This window comes from Anomaloglossus baeobatrachus, chromosome 2, assembly GCF_048569485.1.
Source record: "Anomaloglossus baeobatrachus isolate aAnoBae1 chromosome 2, aAnoBae1.hap1, whole genome shotgun sequence".
Taxonomy (NCBI): Eukaryota; Metazoa; Chordata; class Amphibia; order Anura; family Aromobatidae; genus Anomaloglossus; species Anomaloglossus baeobatrachus.
Window position 1 is genome coordinate 354,451,225 of NC_134354.1, and position 25,955 is coordinate 354,477,179.

The 25,955-nt window shown below is 36.6% G+C and overlaps 9 non-coding genes across 9 annotated transcripts; all 9 read right to left on the reverse strand.

Annotated features, from left to right (window-relative positions):
* Positions 1–139: 139 nt before the first annotated feature.
* TRNAV-UAC (transfer RNA valine (anticodon UAC)) lies at positions 140–212 on the reverse strand. The gene has a single exon. It is a non-coding gene; the product is annotated as a tRNA-Val (tRNA).
* A 2,901-nt stretch (positions 213–3,113) lies between these two features.
* On the reverse strand, positions 3,114–3,186 carry TRNAV-UAC (transfer RNA valine (anticodon UAC)). Its single transcript has one exon. It is a non-coding gene; the product is annotated as a tRNA-Val (tRNA).
* Positions 3,187–13,070: 9,884 nt separating this feature from the next.
* TRNAV-UAC (transfer RNA valine (anticodon UAC)) lies at positions 13,071–13,143 on the reverse strand. The gene has a single exon. It is a non-coding gene; the product is annotated as a tRNA-Val (tRNA).
* Positions 13,144–15,344: 2,201 nt separating this feature from the next.
* TRNAV-AAC (transfer RNA valine (anticodon AAC)) lies at positions 15,345–15,417 on the reverse strand. The gene has a single exon. It is a non-coding gene; the product is annotated as a tRNA-Val (tRNA).
* A 416-nt stretch (positions 15,418–15,833) lies between these two features.
* On the reverse strand, positions 15,834–15,906 carry TRNAV-CAC (transfer RNA valine (anticodon CAC)). Its single transcript has one exon. It is a non-coding gene; the product is annotated as a tRNA-Val (tRNA).
* Positions 15,907–16,082: 176 nt separating this feature from the next.
* TRNAV-UAC (transfer RNA valine (anticodon UAC)) lies at positions 16,083–16,155 on the reverse strand. The gene has a single exon. It is a non-coding gene; the product is annotated as a tRNA-Val (tRNA).
* Positions 16,156–17,072: 917 nt separating this feature from the next.
* TRNAV-AAC (transfer RNA valine (anticodon AAC)) lies at positions 17,073–17,145 on the reverse strand. The gene has a single exon. It is a non-coding gene; the product is annotated as a tRNA-Val (tRNA).
* Positions 17,146–17,561: 416 nt separating this feature from the next.
* Positions 17,562–17,634, reverse strand: TRNAV-CAC (transfer RNA valine (anticodon CAC)). The gene has a single exon. It is a non-coding gene; the product is annotated as a tRNA-Val (tRNA).
* Positions 17,635–17,810: 176 nt separating this feature from the next.
* Positions 17,811–17,883, reverse strand: TRNAV-UAC (transfer RNA valine (anticodon UAC)). Its single transcript has one exon. It is a non-coding gene; the product is annotated as a tRNA-Val (tRNA).
* Positions 17,884–25,955: the final 8,072 nt, after the last annotated feature.

Here is a 25,955-nt window from a genome sequence, read left to right on the forward strand (position 1 = left end):
TTTTGACCGCCAGGGGAAAAAAAACAAATTCGTAGCTCTGTTGGTGATGGAAGCTAAAACATACCGTTATTCGGCAACAAAGCCAAGAACTTTATATACTACAGGTTGATAGGGGATTATTTCAACACCAAGAACACATGGGTTTCACTGGGGATTGAACCCAGGACCTTCTGCGTGTAAAGCAGATGTGATTTCCACTACACTATGAAACCTTTGAAAGAACGCAAAGTAATGGCAATTAGAGACGAGTTTTGACCGCCAGGGAAAAAAAAAACAAATTTGTAGCTCTGTTGGGGATGGAAGCCAAAACATCCCATCATTCGGCAACAAAGCCATGAACTTCATATATTGTAGTTTAATCGAGTATTATTTCAACACCAAGAACAGATTGGTTTTACTCGGGATTGAACGCAGGACCTTCTGCGTGTTAAGCAGACGTGATGACCACTACTCTATGAAACCTGATGGATAGTTACTGTGTATTGGCTAGCAGAGCAGAATTGTGACTGACGGGGCCTTTTTATTGCTGAAGGAAAGTATTTTTGGTTAATGTAACATTTACAATTTTTATTACATATTTTACCAGTTTTATTCCTACAAAGGGATTTTGCTTAAAAGGAAGTTTACATTGAATGTGTTACTTTTTTCCACATAGTTTAGTTGTTTGCTTTTGTATTTAAAGGAACTATATATTTTGAAACAAACATGATTTTTATATTATGGGATTATGTTTTCTGCTAAAATGGTCAATAAAAAAGAAACCCAAAATCGTAGTTCTCTTGGTGATGGAAGCCAAAATATATTATCAGTTGGCAACAAAACAAAGAATTTCATATGTTACAGGTTGATAGCAAATTACTTCAACAGCGAAAACGGCTTGTTTTTACTGGGGATTGAACCCAGGACCTTCTGAGTGTGAAATAGACGTGTTGACGACTCCACTATGAAACCTGTGAAATCCTGCAAAGTAATGGCATTTAGAGACGAGTTTTGACCGCCAGGGGAAAAAAAAAAAATAATTTGTAGTTCTGTTTGTGATGGAAGCCAAAACATCCCGTCATTCTGCTACAAAGCCGAGAACTTCATATATTGGAGTTGGATAGCGTATTATTTCAACACTAAGAACAGATTGGTTTCACTGGGGATTGAACGCAGGATCTTCTGCGTGTTAAGCAGACGTGATGACCACTACACTATGAAACCTGACAAAAAGTTACTGTGTATTGGCTAGCAGAGCAGAATTATGACTAACGGGGCCTTTTTATTGCTGAACGAAAGTATTTTTGGTTAATGAAACACAATTATTATTACATATTTTACCAGTTTTATTCCTACAAAGGGATTTTGCTTAAAAGGAAGTTTATATTGAATGTGTTACTTTTTTCCACATAGTTTAGTTGTTTGCTTTTGTATTTAAAGGAACTATATATATAATATGGGATTATGTTTTCTGCTAAAATGGTGAATAAAAAAGAAACCCAAAATCGTAGTTCTCTTTGTGATGGAAGCCAAAATTCCATCACAAATTCGTAGCTCTGTTGGGGATGGAAGCCAAAACATTCCACCCTTCGGCAACAAAGCCAAGAACTTCATATATTGTAGTTTAATTGAGTATTATTTCTACACCAAGAACAGATTGGTTTTACTGGGGATTGAACGCAGGACCTTCTGCGTGTTTAGCAGACGTGATGACCACTACTCTGTGAAACCTGATGGAAAGTTACTGTGTATTGGCTAGCAGAGCAGAATTGTGACTGACGGGGCCTTTTTATTGCTGAAGGAAAGTATTTTTGGTTAATGAAACATTTACAATTTTTATTACATATTTTACCAGTTTTATTCCTACAAAGAGATTTTGCTTAAAAGGAAGTTTACATTGAATGTTTTACTTTTTTCCACATAGTTTAGTTGTTTGCTTTTGTATTTAAAGGAACTATATATTTTGAAACAAACAGGATTTTTATAATATGGGATTATGTTTTCTGCTAAAATTGTCAATAAAAAATAAACCCAAAATCGTAGCTCTCTTGGTGAGGGAAGCCAAAATATATTATCAGTTGGCAACAAAACCAAGAAGTTCATATATTACAGGTTGATAGCAAATTACTTCAACAGCGAAAATGGCTTGTTTTTACTGGGGATTGAACCCAGAACCTTCTGCATGTGAAGTAGACGTGATGACCACTCCACTATGAAACCTGTGAAATCCTTCAAAGTAATGGCATTTAGAGACGAGTTTTGACAGCCAGGGGAAAAAAAAAAAATAATTTGTAGTTCTGTTTGTGATGGAAGCCAAAACATACCGTCATTCGGCAACAATGCCGAAAACTTCATATATTGTAGTTGGATAGCGTATTATTTCAACACTAAGAACAGATTGGTTTCACTGGGGATTGAACCCAGGACCTTCTGCGTGTTAAGCAGACGTGATGACCACTACATTATGAAACCTGACGAAAAGTTACTGTGTATTGGCTAGCAGAGCAGAATTGTGACTGTTGGGGCCTTTTAATTGCTGAAGGAAAGTATTTTTGGTTAATGAAACATTTACAATTATTACATATTTTACCAGTTTTATTCCTAGAAAGAGATTTTGCTTAAATTGAAGTTTATATTGAATGTGTTACTTTTTTCTCCATAGTTTGGTCTTTTGCTTTTGTATTTATGGGAACTATATATTTTGAAACAAATAGGATTTTTATAATATGGGATTATGTTTTCTGCTAAAATGGTCAATAAAAAAGAAACCCAAAATCGTAGTTCTCTTTGTGATGGAAGCCAAAATGTATTGTCATTTGGCAACGAAACCAAGAATTTCACATATTACAAGTCGATAGGAAATTACTTCAACACCAAAAACAGATTGGTTTCACTGGGGATTGAACCCAGGACCTTCTGCGTGTGAAGCACACGTGATGACCACTAAACTATGAAACCTTTAAAATTCTGCAAAGTAATGGCAATTAGAGCCGAGTTTTGACCGCCAGGGGAAAAAAAACAAATTCGTAGCTCTGTTGGTGATGGAAGCTAAAACATACCGTTATTCGGCAACAAAGCCAAGAACTTTATATACTACAGGTTGATAGGGGATTATTTCAACACCAAGAACACATGGGTTTCACTGGGGATTGAACCCAGGACCTTCTGCGTGTAAAGCAGATGTGATTTCCACTACACTATGAAACCTTTGAAAGAATGCAAAGTAATGGCAATTAGAGACGAGTTTTGACCGCCAGGGAAAAAAAAAACAAATTTGTAGCTCTGTTGGGGATGGAAGCCAAAACATCCCATCATTCGGCAACAAAGCCATGAACTTCATATATTGTAGTTTAATCGAGTATTATTTCAACACCAAGAACAGATTGGTTTTACTCGGGATTGAACGCAGGACCTTCTGCGTGTTAAGCAGACGTGATGACCACTACTCTATGAAACCTGATGGATAGTTACTGTGTGTTGGCTAGCAGAGCAGAATTGTGACTGACGGGGCCTTTTTATTGCTGAAGGAAAGTATTTTTGGTTAATGTAACATTTACAATTTTTATTACATATTTTACCAGTTTTATTCCTACAAAGGGATTTTGCTTAAAAGGAAGTTTACATTGAATGTGTTACTTTTTTCCACATAGTTTAGTTGTTTGCTTTTGTATTTAAAGGAACTATATATTTTGAAACAAACATGATTTTTATATTATGGGATTATGTTTTCTGCTAAAATGGTCAATAAAAAAGAAACCCAAAATCGTAGTTCTCTTGGTGATGGAAGCCAAAATATATTATCAGTTGGCAACAAAACAAAGAATTTCATATGTTACAGGTTGATAGCAAATTACTTCAACAGCGAAAACGGCTTGTTTTTACTGGGGATTGAACCCAGGACCTTCTGAGTGTGAAATAGACGTGTCAACGACTCCACTATGAAACCTGTGAAATCCTGCAAAGTAATGGCATTTAGAGACGAGTTTTGACCGCCAGGGGAAAAAAAAAAAATAATTTGTAGTTCTGTTTGTGATGGAAGCCAAAACATCCCGTCATTCTGCTACAAAGCCGAGAACTTCATATATTGGAGTTGGATAGCGTATTATTTCAACACTAAGAACAGATTGGTTTCACTGGGGATTGAACGCAGGATCTTCTGCGTGTTAAGCAGACGTGATGACCACTACACTATGAAACCTGACAAAAAGTTACTGTGTATTGGCTAGCAGAGCAGAATTATGACTAACGGGGCCTTTTTATTGCTGAACGAAAGTATTTTTGGTTAATGAAACACAATTATTATTACATATTTTACCAGTTTTATTCCTACAAAGGGATTTTGCTTAAAAGGAAGTTTATATTGAATGTGTTACTTTTTTCCACATAGTTTAGTTGTTTGCTTTTGTATTTAAAGGAACTATATATATAATATGGGATTATGTTTTCTGCTAAAATGGTGAATAAAAAAGAAACCCAAAATCGTAGTTCTCTTTGTGATGGAAGCCAAAATTCCATCACAAATTCGAAGCTCTGTTGGGGATGGAAGCCAAAACATTCCACCCTTCGGCAACAAAGCCAAGAACTTCATATATTGTAGTTTAATTGAGTATTATTTCTACACCAAGAACAGATTGGTTTTACTGGGGATTGAACGCAGGACCTTCTGCGTGTTTAGCAGACGTGATGACCACTACTCTGTGAAACCTGATGGAAAGTTACTGTGTATTGGCTAGCAGAGCAGAATTGTGACTGACGGTGCCTTTTTATTGCTGAAGGAAAGTATTTTTGGTTAATGAAACATTTACAATTTTTATTACATATTTTACCAGTTTTATTCCTACAAAGAGATTTTGCTTAAAAGGAAGTTTACATTGAATGTTTTACTTTTTTCCACATAGTTTAGTTGTTTGCTTTTGTATTTAAAGGAACTATATATTTTGAAACAAACAGGATTTTTATAATATGGGATTATGTTTTCTGCTAAAATTGTCAATAAAAAATAAACCCAAAATCGTAGTTCTCTTGGTGAGGGAAGCCAAAATATTTTATCAGTTGGCAATAAAACCAAGAATTTCATATATTACAGGTTGATAGCAAATTACTTCAACAGCGAAAACAGCTTGTTTTTACTGGGGATAGAACCCAGGACCTTCTGCATGTGAAGTAGACGTGATGACCATTCCACTATTAAACCTGTGAAATCCTGCAAAGTAATGGCATTTAGAGACGAGTTTTGACCGCCAGGGGAAAAAAAAAAAAATTATTTGTAGTTCTGTTTGTGATGGAAGCCAAAACATACCATCATTCGGCAACAATGCCGAGAACTTCATATATTGTAGTTGGATAGCTTATGATTTCAACACTAAGAACAGATTGGTTTCACTGGGGATTGAACCCAGGACCTTCTGCGTGTTAAGCAGACGTGATGACTAGAGATGAGCGAACTGGTCCCGGTTCGGCTCGAGGTCGGTTCGCCGAACGGGGGTCCCGTTCGAGTTTGGTTCGTCGAACGTTCGACGAACCGAACTCGAACCAATAGGCTATAATGGGAGGCAATCACAAACATATAAAAATGCATGATAAATGTACACAAACAGTTAATAAACATTGCCATAACACTTACCGGTCCCCGCGATCCCTTCTGCACTCTGTCTCCTGCCGCTATTCCATCCGATGATCGCTGAATCCTCCCCGTGACCAGCACTGCCAGCAGAGATGCAGGACCTATCGTGACATCAAAATAGCCATGTGACCAGTCACGTGGCTATTATCTCATTGGCTACAGACTGGTCACATGACTATGACACGTCATGTAGGACCTGCGAGAGCATCTCTCCGGTACACGGTGCACATATGTGTATCGCCGTGTACCGGCGACATGCTCTAGCACACGGTCGACTCCCCATTCCGTTAGGGACCGGCTGACACAGCCGGTCATTAACGGAGATCACCGTTGCCATAGCAACGCAGTTAGCGGTGACGTCACCGCTAACCGCGGCTCTGAGAGCACTATTGCTATGGTAACGCGCTGTCAGCGTTACCGCTGTTACCGCTGACAGCCAGCACTGATCACTCACGGAGTGAAGGCTGCACGATTGTAGTGAGCATTGTAGTGAGGATGAGGTTCCCCAGCCCCAAGTGATGAGCTGGTGAACCTCATCCTTCCTCACTACAATCGTCACTACTACTACACTAGAAAGAAGACAGAAGAGCAGGATCGTGGAGGGGTGACAGGGGGTAATAAAGATGGAGTCTCTAATGTGTCTGTGTATTTATTTCTATTAAAGTATTTTTTCTCTGTGTGGTGTTTTTTTTTAACCCTTTATTGGAGATTCTTAATAGCCGGGTAAAACGTGCCTGACATTAAGAATCTCTGGCTTAATACTGGCTAGTAAAACAAAGCCAGTATTAACTCATGAATACCCAACAAGCCACCCGGCTCCAGGGCTGTTGGAAGAGTTGGATACAGCGCCAGATGATGGCGCTTCTATGAGAGCGCCATTTTCTGGGACGGCTGCGGACTGAAATCCGCAGCAGAGGCGCCCGGAAACCTCGGGTTAGCCTGTGCTGCGGATTCCAATCCCCAGCTGCCTAGTTGTACCCGGCTGGACACAAAAATGGGCCGAAGCCCACGTCATTTTGTTTTTTAATTATTTCATGAAATAAGTGAAATAATTAAAAAAAAACGGGTTTCCCTATATTTTTGGTTCCCAGCTGGGTACAAATAGGCAACTGGGGGTTGGAGGCAGCCCATGGCTGCCTGCTGTACCTGGCTAGCATACAAAAATATGGCGAAGCCCACGTCATTTTTTTGTAGTTTTTTGGCAAAAAAAATAAAAAATGCTTCCCTGGATTTTCCATTGCCATTGAAGGTAACATCAAGCAGTGGGGGTTAGCAGCCAGTAGCTGCTTGGATTACCCTTAGCTAGCAATACAAAAAATGTAGCAGGAGCCCATATATATTTTTTTTAATTATTTATTTAAATAACTAAAAACAAAATGGGCTTCCCTGTATTTTGATTGCTGGACATCATAGTGCTGTAAAAATAAATCTTTAAAAAAATGACGTAGCGCTCCGCGGTATTTTTGATTCTCAGCGCAGATAAAGCAGACAGCTACGGGATGCCACCCCCATCTGCCTGCTGTTACCTTGGTTAGCAATCAAAATACAGGGAAGCCCATTAATTTTTTCTATTTAAAAAATAGTTAAAAAAAAAATGACGTTGGGTCCCCCCATTTTTGATAGCCAGCTAGGGTAAAGCAGACGGCTGTAGCCTGAAAACCACAGCTGGCAGCTTTACCGTGGTTGGGGATCCAATGGGGAGGTCCCCTCAGGCTCTTTTTTATAATTATTTTATAAATATTAATAATTACACAATAAAAGTAGGGTCCCCCCCAAATTGGATCACCAGCCAAGGTAAAGCGGACAGCTGTGGTCTGGTATTCTCAGGGTGGGAAGGTCCATAGTTATTGGGCCTTCACAGCCTAAAAATAGCAGGCCGCAGGCACCCCAGACGTGGCGCATCCACTAGATGCGCCAATCCTGGCGCTTCACCCCAGCTCATCCCGTGCCCTGGTGCAGTGGCAAACGGGGTAATAAATCGGGTTGATACTAGCTGTAAAGTCACCTGAGATCAAGCCCAGCAGTTTGTGATGTCATGGCGTCTATTAGATACCCAACATCATAAACTGTCAGTACTAACAAAAAAAAAAATCGACAAAAGAAATTTATTTGAAAAAACAGTCCCCAAAACATTTCCTCTCTCACCAATTTATTGTAAGAAAAAAAATAAAGGGGTCCCACGACAACTCTGGACCGTCTAGAATATGGGGGGGAGACACTCAGGGAACGTATCCCCCATTTTCTAGGAGTGCGGACCCTTCATGTGAGGAGTGTGGGTGCAATGAATCTGCACTCACTCTTCTCGGGTCCACAGCAGCAGAGTCCATGTCGTAATGGTTGCTACCAAAGCTGCAATGCCCTGCTCATGAGGTAAGGGCATGCCTAATCAGGAGAACTACTGTAGAGGAAGCTCTGCTCACTGGTATATAGGTGCTCAGAGGTAATAATAGATAAAATTAGTGAGTAACCTCGGCACTCTAAATCTCCCAGACTAAGTCAGTAAGTCACAACGGATAGTAATGCAAAATCACTCTTTATTGGTCCGTATTAAGAAAAACATTTTTTTTCATAAGCATATATGTTTTTGTCCAAAACAAGTTACAAATGACGTTTCGGCCTGAGCCTTCGTCAGATTGGACTTATCTGCATGTAATCATGAAAAATGACAATATTCAGTATCACATAAGAGTGAGAGAACAATAACATAAACTCGAACAATGTAGAGGTACAATTGGGATGCAGCAAAAAAATTGCAACACAGCAAGAAATGAAACACATGATACAAATGTCATAATACAGTACAAGGACAATATAGTAATGACAAATATGGGGTCAGAGTAGGCTTAGACAGCTCTGGTACGAAAGAGATGTCAATCATAAAGTAACATCTGCAGTAGGTGTAGAGCTACAGTATGCATGGCAGAGCTAATGGGTAGACCGACCATAGAAAAAGTGGAGAAAAAGTGGAGAAAAAATGTAGAAAAAGTGGAGAAAAAGTGGAGAAAAAGTGGAGAAAAAATGGATAAAAAGTGGAGAAAAAGTGAAGGAAAAGTGGAGAAAAAATGGAGAATAAGTGGAGAAAAAATGGAGAAAAAAATGAAGAAAAAGTGGAGAAAAAATGGAGAAAAAGTGGAGAAAAAGTGGATAAAAAGTGGAGAAAAAGTGGAGAAAAAATGGAGAAAAAATGTAGAAAAAGTGGAGAAAAAGTGGAGAATAAGTGGAGAAAAAATGGAGAAAAAAATGTAGAAAAAGTGGAGAAAAAAATGAAGAAAAAGTGGAGAAAAAATGTAGAAAAAGTGGAGAAAAAGTGGAGAAAAAGTGGAGAAAAAGTGGAGAAAAAGTGGAGAAAAAGTGGAGAAAAAATGTAGAAAAAGTGGAGAATAAGTGGAGAAAAAATGGAGAAAAAAATGTAGAAAAAGTGGAGAAAAAAATGAAGAAAAAGTGGAGAAAAAATGTAGAAAAAGTGGAGAAAAAGTGGAGAAAAAATGTAGAAAAAGTGGAGAAAAAATGTAGAAAAAGTGGAGAAAAAGTGGAGAAAAAGTGGAGAAAAAGTGGAGAAAAAATGTAGAAAAAGTGGAGAAAAAGTGGAGAAAAAGTGGAGAATAAGTGGAGAAAAAATGGAGAAAAAGTGGAGAAAAAATGGAGAAAAAGTGGAGAAAAAGTGGAGAAAAAGTGGAGAAAAAGTGGAGAAAAAGTGGAGAATAAGTGGAGAATAAGTGGAGAAAAAATGGAGAAAAAAATGTAGAAAAAGTGGAGAAAAAAATGAAGAAAAAGTGGAGAAAAAAATGAAGAAAAAGTGGAGAAAAAATGTAGAAAAAGTGGAGAAAGAGTGAAGAAAAAATGTAGAAAAAGTGGAGAAAAAGTGGAGAAAAAATGTAGAAAAAGTGGAGAAAAAGTGGAGAAAAAGTGGAGAATAAGTGGAGAATAAGTGGAGAATAAGTGGAGAAAAAATGGAGAAAAAAATGTAGAAAAAGTGGAGAGAAAGTGGATAAAAAGTGGAGAAAAAGTGGATAAAAAGTGGAGAAAAAGTGGAGAAAAAATGTAGAAAAAGTGGAGAAAAAGTGGAGAAAAAGTGGAGAATAAGTGGAGAAAAAATGGAGAATAAGTGGAGAAAAAATGGAGAAAAAAATGAAGAAAAAGTGGAGAAAAAGTGGAGAATAAGTGGAGAATAAGTGGAGAAAAAATGGAGAAAAAAATGAAGAAAAAGTGGAGAAAAAGTGGAGAAAAAGTGGAGAAAAAATGGATAAAAAGTGGAGAAAAAGTGAAGGAAAAGTGGAGAAAAAGTGGAGAATAAGTGGAGAAAAAATGGATAAAAAAGTGGAGAAAAAGTGGAGAATAAGTGGAGAAAAAATGGAGAATAAGTGGAGAAAAAATGGAGAAAAAAATGAAGAAAAAGTGGAGAAAAAATGGAGAAAAAGTGGAGAAAAAGTGGAGAAAAAATATATAAAAAGTGGAGAAAAAGTGGAGAAAAAGTGGAGAAAAAGTGGATAAAAAGTGGAGAAAAAGTGGAGAAAAAGTGGAGAAAAAATGTAGAAAAAGTGGAGAAAAAGTGGAGAAAAAGTGGAGAATAAGTGGAGAAAAAATGGAGAATAAGTGGAGAAAAAATGGAGAAAAAAATGAAGAAAAAGTGGAGAAAAAGTGGAGAATAAGTGGTGAAAAAATTTATAAAAAGTGGAGAAAAAGGGAAGGAAAAGTGGAGAAAAAGTGGAGAATAAGTGGAGAAAAAATGGATAAAAAAGTGGAGAAAAAGTGGAGAATAAGTGGAGAAAAAATGGAGAATAAGTGGAGAAAAAATGGAGAAAAAAATGAAGAAAAAGTGGAGAAAAAATGGAGAAAAAGTGGAGAATAAGTGGAGAAAAAATGGAGAAAAAGTGGAGAAAAAGTGGAGAAAAAGTGGAGAAAAAATGGAGAAAAAGTGGAGAAAAAGTGGAGAAAAAATGGAGAAAAAGTGGAGAAAAAATGGATAAAAAGTGGAGAAAAAGTGAAGGAAAAGTGGAGAAAAAGTGGAGAATAAGTGGAGAATAAGTGGAGAATAAGAGGAGAAAAAACGGAGAAAAAAATGAAGAAAAAGTGGAGAAAAAGTGGAGAAAAAGTGGAGAAAAAATGGATAAAAAGTGGAGAAAAAGTGAAGGAAAAGTGGAGAAAAAGTGGAGAATAAGTGGAGAAAAAATGGATAAAAAAGTGGAGAAAAAGTGGAGAAAAAGTGGAGAATAAGTGGAGAAAAAATGGAGAATAAGTGGAGAAAAAATGGGGAAAAAGTGGAGAAAAAGTGAAGGAAAAGTGGAGAAAAAGTGGAGAATAAGTGGAGAATAAATGGAGAATAAGTGGAGAAAAAATGGAGAAAAAAATGAAGAAAAAGTGGAGAAAAAGTGGAGAAAAAATGGAGAAAAAGTGGAGCACCCTTTGGTGCCTTTCATGTGGCACTAAGGGGTGCTTAGCTTTGTATTTAGCCAAAAAAATGAAAAAATGACGTAGGATTCCCCCTAGTTTTGTAGCCAGCTAGGGTAAAGCAGACGGCTGCAGCCTGCAGACCACAGCTGGCAACCTCACCTTGGCTGGTAATCCAAAACTGAGGGCACCCCACGCAGTTATTTTAAATTAAATAAATAATTTAAAAAAAAAAACACGTAGGGGTCCCCCCAAAATTGGATCACCAGCCAAGGTAAAGCAGACAGCTGGGGCCTGATATTCTCAGACTAGGGAGGTCCATGGTTATTGGACTCTCCCCAGCCTAAAAATAGCAGGCCGCAGCCGCCCCAGAAGTGGCGCATCCATTAGATGCGCCAATCCTGGTGCTTCGCCCCAGCTCATCCCGCGCCCTGGTGCGGTGGCAAACGGGGTAATATATGGGGTTAATACCAGATGTGTAATGTCACCTGGCATCAAGCCCTGGGGTTGGTGAGGTCAGGCGTCTATCAGATACCCGACATCACCAACCCAGTCAGTAATAAAAAAAAATAGCCGACAAACACATTTTTATTTGAAAAAACACTCCCCAAAACATTCCCTCTTTAACCAATTTATTAGAATGAAAAACAAATCCAGGTCTGGTGTAATCCAAGGGGTTGCCATGACGATCCACACTGTCCCAGTCAATGAAGAGCAGGATGTTCCCCATTGGCTGGGAGAGCAATGCAGTGACCTGAGCTAACATCAATGGGTCAGCCCAGGTCACTGCAGAGCATGACAAGTGCTGCTGTCAGCGAGGTACATTACCTGCGCTGATCTCCAGCACTGCTGACAGCCCCTGTCACTAAGTTCAATGACCGGATCCTTCACACCAAGTCTCGCGAGAGGCCCGTGACGTCACCGCTAGTCAGTCTCGGGTCGGAAGCGAGAGGTGATGTGACAAGCGGTGGCCATGGAGGACAGTGACAGCGCTGAGGTCGGGATGGCGGGACTTCATCACCGCAGGTAAGCCGAGCGGGACCGTGTGTGTGTGTGTGTGTACATGCCGCGGGCAGGAGGGGGCGGAGCGAGCTGAGCGGGGAAGTGTGGGCTTCCTGCACGTAACTAGGATAAACATCGGGTTACTAACCAAAGCGCTTTGGTTGGATACCCGATGTTTATCTTGGTTACCAGCTTGTGGCAGGCTGCCAGCGATGGCTCCTGCACACTGTAGCTGTAAAAAGCCCTGCTTTTTGCTGCTAGAACCGTTCTCGAACGTTTCTAGAACTATTGAATTTTAGCAAAAAGCTCGAGTTCTATTTCTATCTAGAACACCCCCAAAAATCACTCGAGCCTTGAACTGGAGAACCTCGAACCGCGCACAACTCTAGTGATGACCACTACATTATGAAACCTGACAAAAAGTTACTGTGTATTGGCTAGCAGAGCAGAATTGTGACTGACGGGGCCTTTTTATTGCTGAAGGAAAGTATTTTTGGTTAATGAAACATTTACAATTATTATTACATATTTTACCAGTTTTATTCCTACAAAAGGATTTTGCTTAAATTGAAGTTTATATTGAATGTGTTACTTTTTTCTCCATAGTTTGGTCTTTTGCTTTTGTATTTATGGGAACTATATATTTTGAAACAAATAGGATTTTTATAATATGGGATTATGTTTTCTGCTAAAATGGTCAATAAAAAAGAAACCCAAAATCGTAGTTCTCTTTGTGATGAAAGCCAAAATGTATTGTCATTTGGCAACGAAACCAAGAATTTCACATATTACAAGTCGATAGGAAATTACTTCAACACCAAAAACAGATTGGTTTCACTGGGGATTGAACCCAGGACTTTCTGCGTGTGAAGCAGACGTGATGACCACTACACTATGAAACCTTTGTAATTCTGCAAAGTAATGGCAATTAGAGACGAGTTTTGACTGCCAGGGGAAAAAAAACAAATTCGTAGCTCTGTTGGTGATGGAAGCTAAAACATCCCGTTATTTGGCAACAAAGCCAAGAACTTAATATACTGCAGGTTGATAGGGGATTATTTCAACACCAAGAACACATGGGTTTCACTGGGGATTGAACCCAGGCCCTTCTGCGTGTAAAGCAGACGTGATTTCCACTACACTATGAAACCTTTGAAAGCCAGCAAAGTAATGGCAATTAGAGACGAGTTTTGACCGCCAGGGAAAAAAAAAACAAATTCGTAGCTCTGTTCAGGATGGAAGCCAAAACATCCCATCATTCGGCAACAAAGCCAAGAACTTCATATATTGTAGTTTAATTGAGTATTATTTCAACACCAAGAACAGATTGGTTTTACTCGGGATTGAACGCAGGACCTTCTGCGCGTTAAGCAGACGTGATGAGCACTACTCTATGAAACCTGATGGAAAGTTACTGTGTATTGGCTAGCAGAGCAGAATTGTGACTGACGGGGCCTTTTTATTGCTGAAGAAAGTATTTTTTGTTAATGAAACATTTACATTTTTTATTACATATTTTACCAGTTTTATTCCTACAAAGGGATTTTGCTTAAATTGAAGTTTATATTGAATGTGTTACTTTTTTCTCCATAGTTTGGTCTTTTGCTTTTGCATTTATGGGAACTATATATTTTGAATCAAATAGGATTTTTATAATATGGGATTATGTTTTCTGCTAAAATGGTCAATAAAAAAGAAACCCAAAATCGTAGTTCTCTTTGTGATGGAAGCCAAAATGTATTGTCATTTGGCAACGAAACCAAGAATTTCACATATTACAAGTCGATAGGAAATTACTTCAACACCAAAAACAGACTGGTTTCACTGGGGATTTAACCCAGGACTTTCTGCGTGTGAAGCAGACGTGATGACCACTACACTATGAAACCTTTGAAATCCTGCAAAATAATGGCAATTAGAGACGAGTTTTGACCGCTAGGGGAAAAAAAACAAATTCGTAGCTCTGTTGGTGATGGAAGCTAAAACATCCCGTTATTCGGCAACAAGGCCAAGAACTTCATATATTGTAGTTTAATTGAGTATTATTTCAACACCAAGAACAGATTGGTTTTTCTGGGGATTGAACGCAGGACCTTCTGCGTGTTAAGCAGACGTGATGACCATTACTCTATGAAACCTGATGGAAAGTTACTGTGTATTGGCTAGCAGAGCAGAATTGTGACTGACGGGGCCTTTTTATTGCTGAAGGAAAGTATTTTTGGTTAATGAAACATTTACAATTTTTATTACATATTTTACCAATTTTATTCCTACAAAGGGATTTTGCTTAAAAGGAAGTTTACATTGAATGTGTTACTTTTTTCCACATAGTTTAGTTGTTTGATTTTGTATTTAAAGGAACTATATATTTTGAAACAAACAGGATTTTTATAATATGGGATTATGTTTTCTGCTAAAATGGTCAATAAAAAAGAAACCCAAAATCGTAGTTCTCTTGGTGATGGAAGCCAAAATATATTATCAGTTGGCAACAAAGGAAAGAATTTCATATGTTACAGGTTGATATCAAAATACTTCCCATCATTCGGCAACAAAGCCAAGAACTTCATATATTGTAGTTTAATTGAGTATTATTTCAACACCAAGAACAGATTGGTTTTACTGGGGATTGAACGCAGGACCTTCTGCGCGTTAAGCAGACGTGATGACCACTACTCTATGAAACATGATGGAAAGTTACTGTGTATTGGCTAGCAGAGCAGAATTGTGACTGACGGGGCCATTTTATTGCTGAAGAAAGTATTTTTCGTTAATGAAACATTTACAATTTTTATTACATATTTTACCAGTTTTATTCCTACAAAGGGATTTTGCTTAAAAGGAAGTTTACATTGAATGTGTTACTTTTTTCCACATAGTTTAGTTGTTTGCTTTTGTATTTAAAGGAACTATATATTTTGAAACAAACAGGATTTTTATAATATGGGATTATGTTTTCTGCTAAAATGGTCAATAAAAAAGAAACCCAAAATCGTAGTTCTCTTGGTAATAAAAGCCAAAATATATTATCAGTTGGCAACAAAACAAAGAATTTCATATGTTACAGGTTGATAGCAAATTACTTCAACAGCGAAAACGGCTTGTTTTTACTGGGGATTGAACCCAGGACCTTCTGCGTGTGAGGTAGACGTGATGACGACTCCACTATGAAACTTGTGAAATCATGCAAAGTAATGGCATTTAGAGACGAGTTTTGACCGCCAGGGGAAAAAAATAATAATTTGTAGTTCTGTTTGTGATGGAAGCCAAGACATCCCGTCATACGGCAACAAAGCCGAGAACTTCATATATAGTAGTTGGATAGCGTATTATTTCAACACTAAGAACAGATTGGTTTCACTGGGGATTGAACCCAGGACCTTCTGCGTGTTAAGCAGATGTGATGACCACTACACTATGAAACCTGACGATAAGTTACTGTGTTTTGGCTAGCAGAGCAGAATTGTGACTGACGGGGCCTTTTTATTGCTGAAGGAAAGTATTTTTGGTTAATGAAACATTTACAATTATTATTACATATTTTACCAGTTTTATTCCTACAAAGGGATTTTGCTTAAATTGAAGTTTATATTGAATGTGTTACTTTTTTCTCCATAGTTTGGTCTTTTGCTTTTGTATTTATGGGAACTATATATTTTGAAACAAATAGGATTTTTATAATATGGGATTATGTTTTCTGCTAAAATGGTCAATAAAAAAGAAACCCAAAATCGTAGTTCTCTTTGTGATGGAAGCCAAAATGTATTGTCATTTGGCAACGAAACCAAGAATTTCACATATTACAAGTCGATAGGAAATTACTTCAACACCAAAAACAGATTGGTTTCACTGGGGATTGAACCCAGGACCCTCTGCGTGTGAAGCAGACGTGATGACCACTACACTATGAAACCTTTGAAATTCTGCAAAGTAATGGCAATTAGAGACGAGTTTTGACTGCCAGGGGAAAAAAAACAAATTCGTAGCTCTGTTGGTGATGGAAGCTAAAACATCCCGTTATTCGGCAACAAAGCCAAGAACTTTATATACTGCAGGTTGATAGGGGATTATTTCAACACCAAGAACACATGGGTTTCACTGGGGATTGAACCCAGGACCTTCTGCGTGTAAAGCAGACGTGATTTCCACTACACTATGAAACCTTTGAAAGCCTGCAAAGTAATGGCAATTAGAGACGAGTTTTGACCGCCAGGGAAAAAAAAAAACAAATTCGTAGCTCTGTTCGCGATGGAAGCCAAAACATCCCATCATTCGGCAACAAAGCCAAGAACTTCATATATTGTAGTTTAATTGAGTATTATTTCAACACCAAGAACAGATTGGTTTCACTGGGGATTGAACGCAGGACCTTCAGCGCGTTAAGCAGAGGTGATGACCACTACTCTATGAAACCTGATGGAAAGTTACTGTGTATTGGCTAGCAGAGCAGAATTGTGACTGACAGGGCCTTTTTATTGCTGAAGAAAGTATTTTTTGTTAATGAAACATTTACAATTTTTATTACATATTTTACCAGTTTTATTCCTACAAAGAAATTTTACTTAAAAGGAAGTTTAAATTGAATGTGTTACTTTTTTCCACATAGTTTAGTTGTTTGCTTTTGTATTTAAAGGAACTATATATTTTGAAACAAACAGGATTTTTATAATATGGGATTATGTTTTCTGCTAAAATGGTCAATAAAAAAGAAACCCAAAATCGTAGTTCTCTTGGTAATAAAAGCCAAAATATATTATCAGTTGGCAACAAAACAAAGAATTTCATATGTTACAGGTTGATAGCAAATTACTTCAACAGCGAAAACGGCTTGTTTTTACTGGGGATTGAACCCAGGACCTTCTTCGTGTGAAGTAGACGTGATGACGACTCCACTATGAAACTTGTGAAATTCTGCAAAGTAAAGGCATTTAGAGACGAGTTTTGACCGCCAGGGGAAAAAAAATAATAATTTGTAGTTCTGTTTGTGATGGAAGCCAAAAAATCCCGTCATACGGCAACAAAGCCGAGAACTTCATATATTGTATTTGGATAGCGTATTATTTCAACACTAAGAACAGATTGGTTTCACTGGGGATTGAACCCAGGACCTTCTGCATGTTAAGCAGATGTGATGACCACTACACTATGAAACCTGACGATAAGTTACTGTGTATTGGCTAGCAGAGCAGAATTGTGACTGACGGGGCCTTTTTATTGCTGAAGGAAAGTATTTTTGGTTAATGAAACATTTACAATTATTATTACATATTTTACCAGTTTTATTCCTACAAAGGGATTTTGCTTAAATTGAAGTTTATATTGAATGTGTTACTTTTTTCTCCATAGTTTGGTCTTTTGCTTTTGTATTTATGGGAACTATATATTTTGAAACAAATAGGATTTTTATAATATGGGATTATGTTTTCTGCTAAAATGGTCAATAAAAAAGAAACCCAAAATCGTAGTTCTCTTTGTGATGGAAGCCAAAATGTATTGTCATTTGGCAACGAAACCAAGAATTTCACATATTACAAGTGGATAGGAAATTACTTCAACACCAAATAAAGATTGGTTTCACTGGGGATTGAACCCAGGACCTTCTGCGTGTGAAGCAGACGTGATGACCACTACACTATGAAACCTTTGAAATGCTGCAAAGTAATGGTAATTAGAGACGAGTTTTGACTGCCAGGGGAAAAAAAACAAATTCGTAGCTCTGTTGGTGATGGAAGCTAAAACATCCCGTTATTCAGCAACAAAGCCAAGAACTTTATATACTGCAGGTTGATAGGGGATTATTTCAACACCAAGAACACATGGGTTTCACTGGGGATTGAACCCAGGACCTTCTGCGTGTAAAGCAGACGTGATTTCCACTACACTATGAAACCTTTGAAAGCCTGCAAAGTAATGGCAATTAGAGACGAGTTTTGACCGCCAGGGAAAAAAAAAACAAATTCGTAGCTCTGTTCGGGATGGAAGCCAAAACATCCCATCATTCGGCAACAAAGCCAAGAACTTCATATATTGTAGTTTAATTGAGTATTATTTCAACACCAAGAACAGATTGGTTTTACTGGGGATTGAACGCAGGACCTTCTGCGCGCTAAGCAGCCGTGATGACCACTACTCTATGAAACCTGATGGAAAGTTACTGTGTATTGGCTAGCAGAGCAGAATTGTGACTGACGGGGCCTTTTTATTGCTGAAGAAAGTATTTTTTGTTAATGAAACATTTACAATTTTTATTACATATTTTACCAGTTTTATTATTACAAAGAAATTTTACTTAAAAGGAAGTTTACATTGAATGTGTTACTTTTTTTCCACATAGTTTAGTTGTTTGCTTTTGTATTTAAAGGAACTATATATTTTGAAACAAACAGGATTTTTATAATATGGGATTATGTTTTCTGCTAAAATGGTCAATAAAAAAGAAACCCAAAATCGTAGTTCTCTTGGTGATGGAAGCCAAAATATATTATCATTTGGCAACAAAAGAAAGAATTTCATATGTTACAGGTTGATAGCAAATTACTTCCCATCATTCGGCAACAAAGCCAAGCACTTCATATATTGTAGTTTAATTGAGTATTATTTCAACACCAAGAACAGATTGGTTTTACTGGGGATTGAACGCAGGACCTTCTCCGTGTTAAGCAGACGTGATGACAACTACTCTATGAAACCTGATGGAAAGTTACTGTGTATTGGCTAGCAGAGCAGAATTGTGACTGACGGGGCCTTTTTATTGCTGAAGGAAAGTATTTTTTGTTAATGAAACATTTACAATTTTTATTACATATTTTACCAGTTTTATTCCTACAAAGGGATTTTGCTTAAAAGGAAGTTTACATTGAATGTGTTACTTTTTTCCACATAGTTTAGTTGTTTGCTTTTGTATTTAAAGGAACTATATATTTTGAAACAAACAGGATTTTTATAATATGGGATTATGTTTTCTGCTGAAATGGTCAATAAAAAAGAAACCCAAAATCGTAGTTCTCTTGGTGATGGAAGCCAAAATATATTATCAGTTGGCAACAAAAGAAAGAATTTCATATGTTACAGGTTGATAGCAAATTACTTCCCATCATTCGGCAACAAAGCCAAGAACTTCATATATTGCAGTTTAATTGAGTATTATTTCAACACCAAGAACAGATTGGTTTTACTGGAGATTGAACGCAGGACCTTCTGCGTGTTAAGCAGACGTGATGACCACTACTCTATGAAACCTGATGATAAGTTACTGTGCATTGGCTAGCAGAGCAGAATTGTGACTGACGGGGCCTTTTTATTGCTGAAGGAAAGTATTTTTTGTTTATGAAACATTTACAATTTTTATTACATATTTTACCAGTTTTATTCCTACAAAGGGATTTTGCTTAAATGGAAGTTTACATTGAATGTGTTACTTTTTTCCACATAGTTTAGTTGTTTGCTTTTGTATTTAAAGGAACTATATATTTTGAAACAAACAGGATTTTTATAATATGGGATTATGTTTTCTGCTAAAATGGTCAATAAAAAAGAAACCCAAAATCGTAGTTCTCTTGGTAATAAAAGCCAAAATATATTATCAGTTGGCAACAAAACAAATAATTTCATATGTTACAGGTTGATAGCAAATTACTTCAACAGCCAAAACGGCTTGTTTTTACTGGGGATTGAACCCAGGACCTTCTGCCTGTGAAGTAGACGTGATGACGACTCCACTATGAAACTTGTGAAATCCTGCAAAGTAAAGGCATTTAGAGACGAGATTTGACCGCCAGGGGAAAAAAAATAATAATTTGTAGTTCTGTTTGTGATGGAAGCCAAAAAATACCGTCATACGGCAACAAAGCCGAGAACTTCATATATTGTAGATGGATAGCGTATTATTTCAACACTAAGAACAGATTGGTTTCACTGGGGATTGAACCCAGGACCTTCTGCGTGTTAAGCAGATATGATGACCACTGCACTATGAAACCTGACGATAAGTTACTGTGTATTGGCTAGCAGAGCAGAATTGTGACTGACGGGGCCTTTTTATTGCTGAAGGAAAGTATTTTTGGTTAATGAAACATTTACAATTATTATTACATATTTTACCAGTTTTATTCCTACAAAGTGATTTTGATTAAATTGAAGTTTATATTGAATGTGTTACTTTTTTCTCCATAGTTTGGTCTTTTGCTTTTGTATTTATGGGAACTATATATTTTGAAACAAATAGGATTTTTATAATATGGGATTTTGTTTTCTGCTAAAATGGTCAATAAAAAAGAAACCCAAAATCGTAGTTCTCTTTGTGATTAAAGCCAAAATGTATTGTCATTTGGCAACGAAACCAAGAATTTCACATATTACAAGTCGATAGGAAATTACTTCAACACCAAAAACAGATTGGTTTAACTGGGGATTAAACCCAGGACCTTCTGCGTGTGAAGCAGACGTGATGACCACTACACTATAAAACCTTTGAAATTCTGCAAAGTAATGGCAATTAGAGACGAGTTTTGACTGCCAGGGGAAAAAAAACAAATTCGTAGCTCTGTTGGTGATGGAAGCTAAAACATCCCGTTATTCGGCAACAAAGCCAAGAACTTTATATACTGAGGGTTGATAGGGGATTATTTCAACACCAAGAACACATGGGTTTCACTGGGGATTGAACCCAGGACCTTCTGCGTGTTAAGCAGACGTGATGACCACTACTCTATGAAACCTGATGGAAAGTTACTGTGTATTAACTAGCAGAGCAGAATTGTGACTGACAGGGCCTTTTTATTGCTGAAGGAAAGTATTTTTGGTTAATGAAACATTTACAATTTTTATTACATATTTTACCAGTTTTATTCCTACAAAGGGATTTTGCTTAAAAGGAAGTTTACATTGAATGTGTTACTTTTTTCCACATAGTTTAGTTGTTTGCTTTTGTATTTAAAGGAACTATATATATTGAAACAAACAGGATTTTTATAATATGGGATTATGTTTTCTGCTAAAATGGTCAATAAAAAAGAAACCCAAAATCGTAGTTCTCTTGGTGATGGAAGCCAAAATATATTATCAGTTGGCAACAAAAGAAAGAATTTCATATGTTACAGGTTGATAGCAAATTACTTCCCATCATTCGGCAACAAAGCCAAGAACTTCATATATTGTAGTTCAATTGAGTATTATTTCAACACCAAGAACAGATTAGTTTTACTGGGGATTGAACGCAGGACCTTCTGCGTGTTAAGCAGACGTGATGACCACTACTCTATGAAACCTGATGGAAAGTTACTGTGTATTGGCTAGCAGAGCAGAATTGTGACTGACGGGGCCTTTTTATTGCTGAAGGAAAATATTTTTTGTTAATGAAACATTTACAATTTTTATTACATATTTTACCAGTTTTATTCCTACAAAGGGATTTTGCTTAAATGGAAGTTTACATTGAATGTGTTACTTTTTTCCACATAGTTTAGTTGTTTGCTTTTGTATTTAAAGGAACTATATATTTTGAAACAAACAGGATTTTTATAATATGGGATTATGTTTTCTGCTAAAATGGTAAATAAAAAAGAAACCCAAAATCGTAGTTCTCTTGGTGATGGAAGCCAAAATATATTATCATTTGGCAACAAAAGAAAGAATTTCATATGTTACAGGTTGATAGCAAATTACTTCCCATCATTCGGCAACAAAGCCAAGCACTTCATATATTGTAGTTTAATTGAGTATTATTTCAACACCAAGAACAGATTGGTTTTACTGGGGATTGAACGCAGGACCTTCTCCGTGTTAAGCAGACGTGATGACAACTACTCTATGAAACCTGATGGAAAGTTACTGTGTATTGGCTAGCAGAGCAGAATTGTGACTGACGGGGCCTTTTTATTGCTGAAGGAAAGTATTTTTTGTTAATGAAACATTTACAATTTTTATTACATATTTTACCAGTTTTATTCCTACAAAGGGATTTTGCTTAAATGGAAGTTTACATTGAATGTGTTACTTTTTTCCACATAGTTTAGTTGTTTGCTTTTGTATTTAAAGGAACTATATATTTTGAAACAAACAGGATTTTTATAATATGGGATTATGTTTTCTGCTGAAATGGTCAATAAAAAAGAAACCCAAAATCGTAGTTCTCTTGGTGATGGAAGCCAAAATATATTATCAGTTGGCAACAAAAGAAAGAATTTCATATGTTACAGGTTGATAGCAAATTACTTCCCATCATTCGGCAACAAAGCCAAGAACTTCATATATTGTAGTTTAATTGAGTATTATTTCAACACCAAGAACAGATTGGTTTTACTGGAAATTGAACGCAGGACCTTCTGCGTATTAAGCAGACGTGATGACCACTACTCTATGAAACCTGATGATAAGTTACTGTGTATTGGCTAGCAGAGCAGAATTGTGACTGACGGGGCCTTTTTATTGCTGAAGGAAAGTATTTTTTGTTAATGAAACATTTACAATTTTTATTACATATTTTACCAGTTTTATTCCTACAAAGGGATTTTGCTTAAATGGAAGTTTACATTGAATGTGTTACTTTTTTCCACATAGTTTAGTTGTTTGCTTTTGTATTTAAAGGAACTATATATTTTGAAACAAACAGGATTTTTATAATATGGGATTATGTTTTCTGCTAAAATGGTCAATAAAAAAGAAACCCAAAATCGTAGTTCTCTTGGTAATAAAAGCCAAAATATATTATCAGTTGGCAACAACACAAATAATTTCATATGTTACAGGTTGATAGCAAATTACTTCAACAGCCAAAACGGCTTGTTTTTACTGGGGATTGAACCCAGGACCTTCTGCCTGTGAAGTAGACGTGATGACGACTCCACTATGAAACTTGTGAAATCCTGCAAAGTAAAGGCATTTAGAGACGAGATTTGACCGCCAGGGGAAAAAAAATAATAATTTGTAGTTCTGTTTGTGATGGAAGCCAAAAAATACCGTCATACGGCAACAAAGCCGAGAACTTCATATATTGTAGATGGATAGCGTATTATTTCAACACTAAGAACAGATTGGTTTCACTGGGGATTGAACCCAGGACCTTCTGCGTGTTAAGCAGATATGATGACCACTGCACTATGAAACCTGACGATAAGTTACTGTGTATTGGCTAGCAGAGCAGAATTGTGACTGACGGGGCCTTTTTATTGCTGAAGGAAAGTATTTTTGGTTAATGAAACATTTACAATTATTATTACATATTTTACCAGTTTTATTCCTACAAAGTGATTTTGATTAAATTGAAGTTTATATTGAATGTGTTACTTTTTTCTCCATAGTTTGGTCTTTTGCTTTTGTATTTATGGGAACTATATATTTTGAAACAAATAGGATTTTTATAATATGGGATTTTGTTTTCTGCTAAAATGGTCAATTAAAAAGAAACCCAAAATCGTAGTTCTCTTTGTGATTAAAGCCAAAATGTATTGTCATTTGGCAACGAAACCAAGAATTTCACATATTACAAGTCGATAGGAAATTACTTCAACACCAAAAACAGATTGGTTTAACTGGGGATTAAACCCAGGACCTTCTGCGTGTGAAGCAGACGTGATGACCACTACACTATAAAACCTTTGAAATTCTGCAAAGTAATGGCAATTAGAGACGAGTTTTGACTGCCAGGGGAAAAAAAACAAATTCGTAGCTCTGTTGGTGATGGAAGCTAAAACATCCCGTTATTCGGCAACAAAGCCAAGAACTTTATATACTGCGGGTTGATAGGGGATTATTTCAACACCAAGAACACATGGGTTTCACTGGGGATTGAACCCAGGACCTTCTGCGTGTTAAGCAGACGTGATGACCACTACTCTATGAAACCTGATGGAAAGTTACTGTGTATTAACTAGCAGAGCAGAATTGTGACTGACAGGGCCTTTTTATTGCTGAAGGAAAGTATTTTTGGTTAATGAAACATTTACAATTTTTATTACATATTTTACCAGTTTTATTCCTACAAAGGGATTTTGCTTAAAAGGAAGTTTACATTGAATGTGTTACTTTTTTCCACATAGTTTAGTTGTTTGCTTTTGTATTTAAAGGAACTATATATATTGAAACAAACAGGATTTTTATAATATGGGATTATGTTTTCTGCTAAAATGGTCAATAAAAAAGAAACCCAAAATCGTAGTTCTCTTGGTGATGGAAGCCAAAATATATTATCAGTTGGCAACAAAAGAAAGAATTTCATATGTTACAGGTTGATAGCAAATTACTTCCCATCATTCGGCAACAAAGCCAAGAACTTCATATATTGTAGTTCAATTGAGTATTATTTCAACACCAAGAACAGATTAGTTTTACTGGGGATTGAACGCAGGACCTTCTGTGTGTTAAGCAGACGTGATGACCACTACTCTATGAAACCTGATGGAAAGTTACTGTGTATTGGCTAGCAGAGCAGAATTGTGACTGACGGGGCCTTTTTATTGCTGAAGGAAAGTATTTTTTGTTAATGAAACATTTACAATTTTTATTACATATTTTACCAGTTTTATTCCTACAAAGGGATTTTGCTTAAAAGGAAGTTTACATTGAATGTGTTACTTTTTTCCACATAGTTTAGTTGTTTGCTTTTGTATTTAAAGGAACTATATATTTTGAAACAAACAGGATTTTTATAATATGGGATTATGTTTTCTGCTGAAATGGTCAATAAAAAAGAAACCCAAAATCGTAGTTCTCTTGGTGATGGAAGCCAAAATATATTATCAGTTGGCAACAAAAGAAAGAATTTCATATGTTACAGGTTGATAGCAAATTACTTCCCATCATTCGGCAACAAAGCCAAGAACTTCATATATTGTAGTTTAATTGAGTATTATTTCAACACCAAGAACAGATTGGTTTTACTGGAAATTGAACGCAGGACCTTCTGCGTGTTAAGCAGACGTGATGACCACTACTCTATGAAACCTGATGATAAGTTACTGTGTATTGGCTAGCAGAGCAGAATTGTGACTGACGGGGCCTTTTTATTGCTGAAGGAAAGTATTTTTTGTTAATGAAACATTTACAATTTTTATTACATATTTTACCAGTTTTATTCCTACAAAGGGATTTTGCTTAAATGGAAGTTTACATTGAATGTGTTACTTTTTTCCACATAGTTTAGTTGTTTGCTTTTGTATTTAAAGGAACTATATATTTTGAAACAAACAGGATTTTTATAATATGGGATTATGTTTTCTGCTGAAATGGTCAATAAAAAAGAAACCCAAAATCGTAGTTCTCTTGGTGATGGAAGCCAAAATATATTATCAGTTGGCAACAAAAGAAAGAATTTCATATGTTACAGGTTGATAGCAAATTACTTCCCATCATTCGGCAACAAAGCCAAGAACTTCATATATTGTAGTTTAATTGAGTATTATTTCAACACCAAGAACAGATTGGTTTTACTGGAGATTGAACGCAGGACCTTCTGCGTGTTAAGCAGACGTGATGACCACTACTCTATGAAACCTGATGATAAGTTACTGTGTATTGGCTAGCAGAGCAGAATTGTGACTGACGGGGCCTTTTTATTGCTGAAGGAAAGTATTTTTTGTTAATGAAACATTTACAATTTTTATTACATATTTTACCAGTTTTATTCCTACAAAGGGATTTTGCTTAAATGGAAGTTTACATTGAATGTGTTACTTTTTTCCACATAGTTTAGTTGTTTGCTTTTGTATTTAAAGGAACTATATATTTTGAAACAAACAGGATTTTTATAATATGGGATTATGTTTTCTGCTAAAATGGTCAATAAAAAAGAAACCCAAAATCGTAGTTCTCTTGGTAATAAAAGCCAAAATATATTATCAGTTGGCAACAAAACAAATAATTTCATATGTTACAGGTTGATAGCAAATTACTTCAACAGCCAAAACGGCTTGTTTTTACTGGGGATTGAACCCAGGACCTTCTGCCTGTGAAGTAGACGTGATGACGA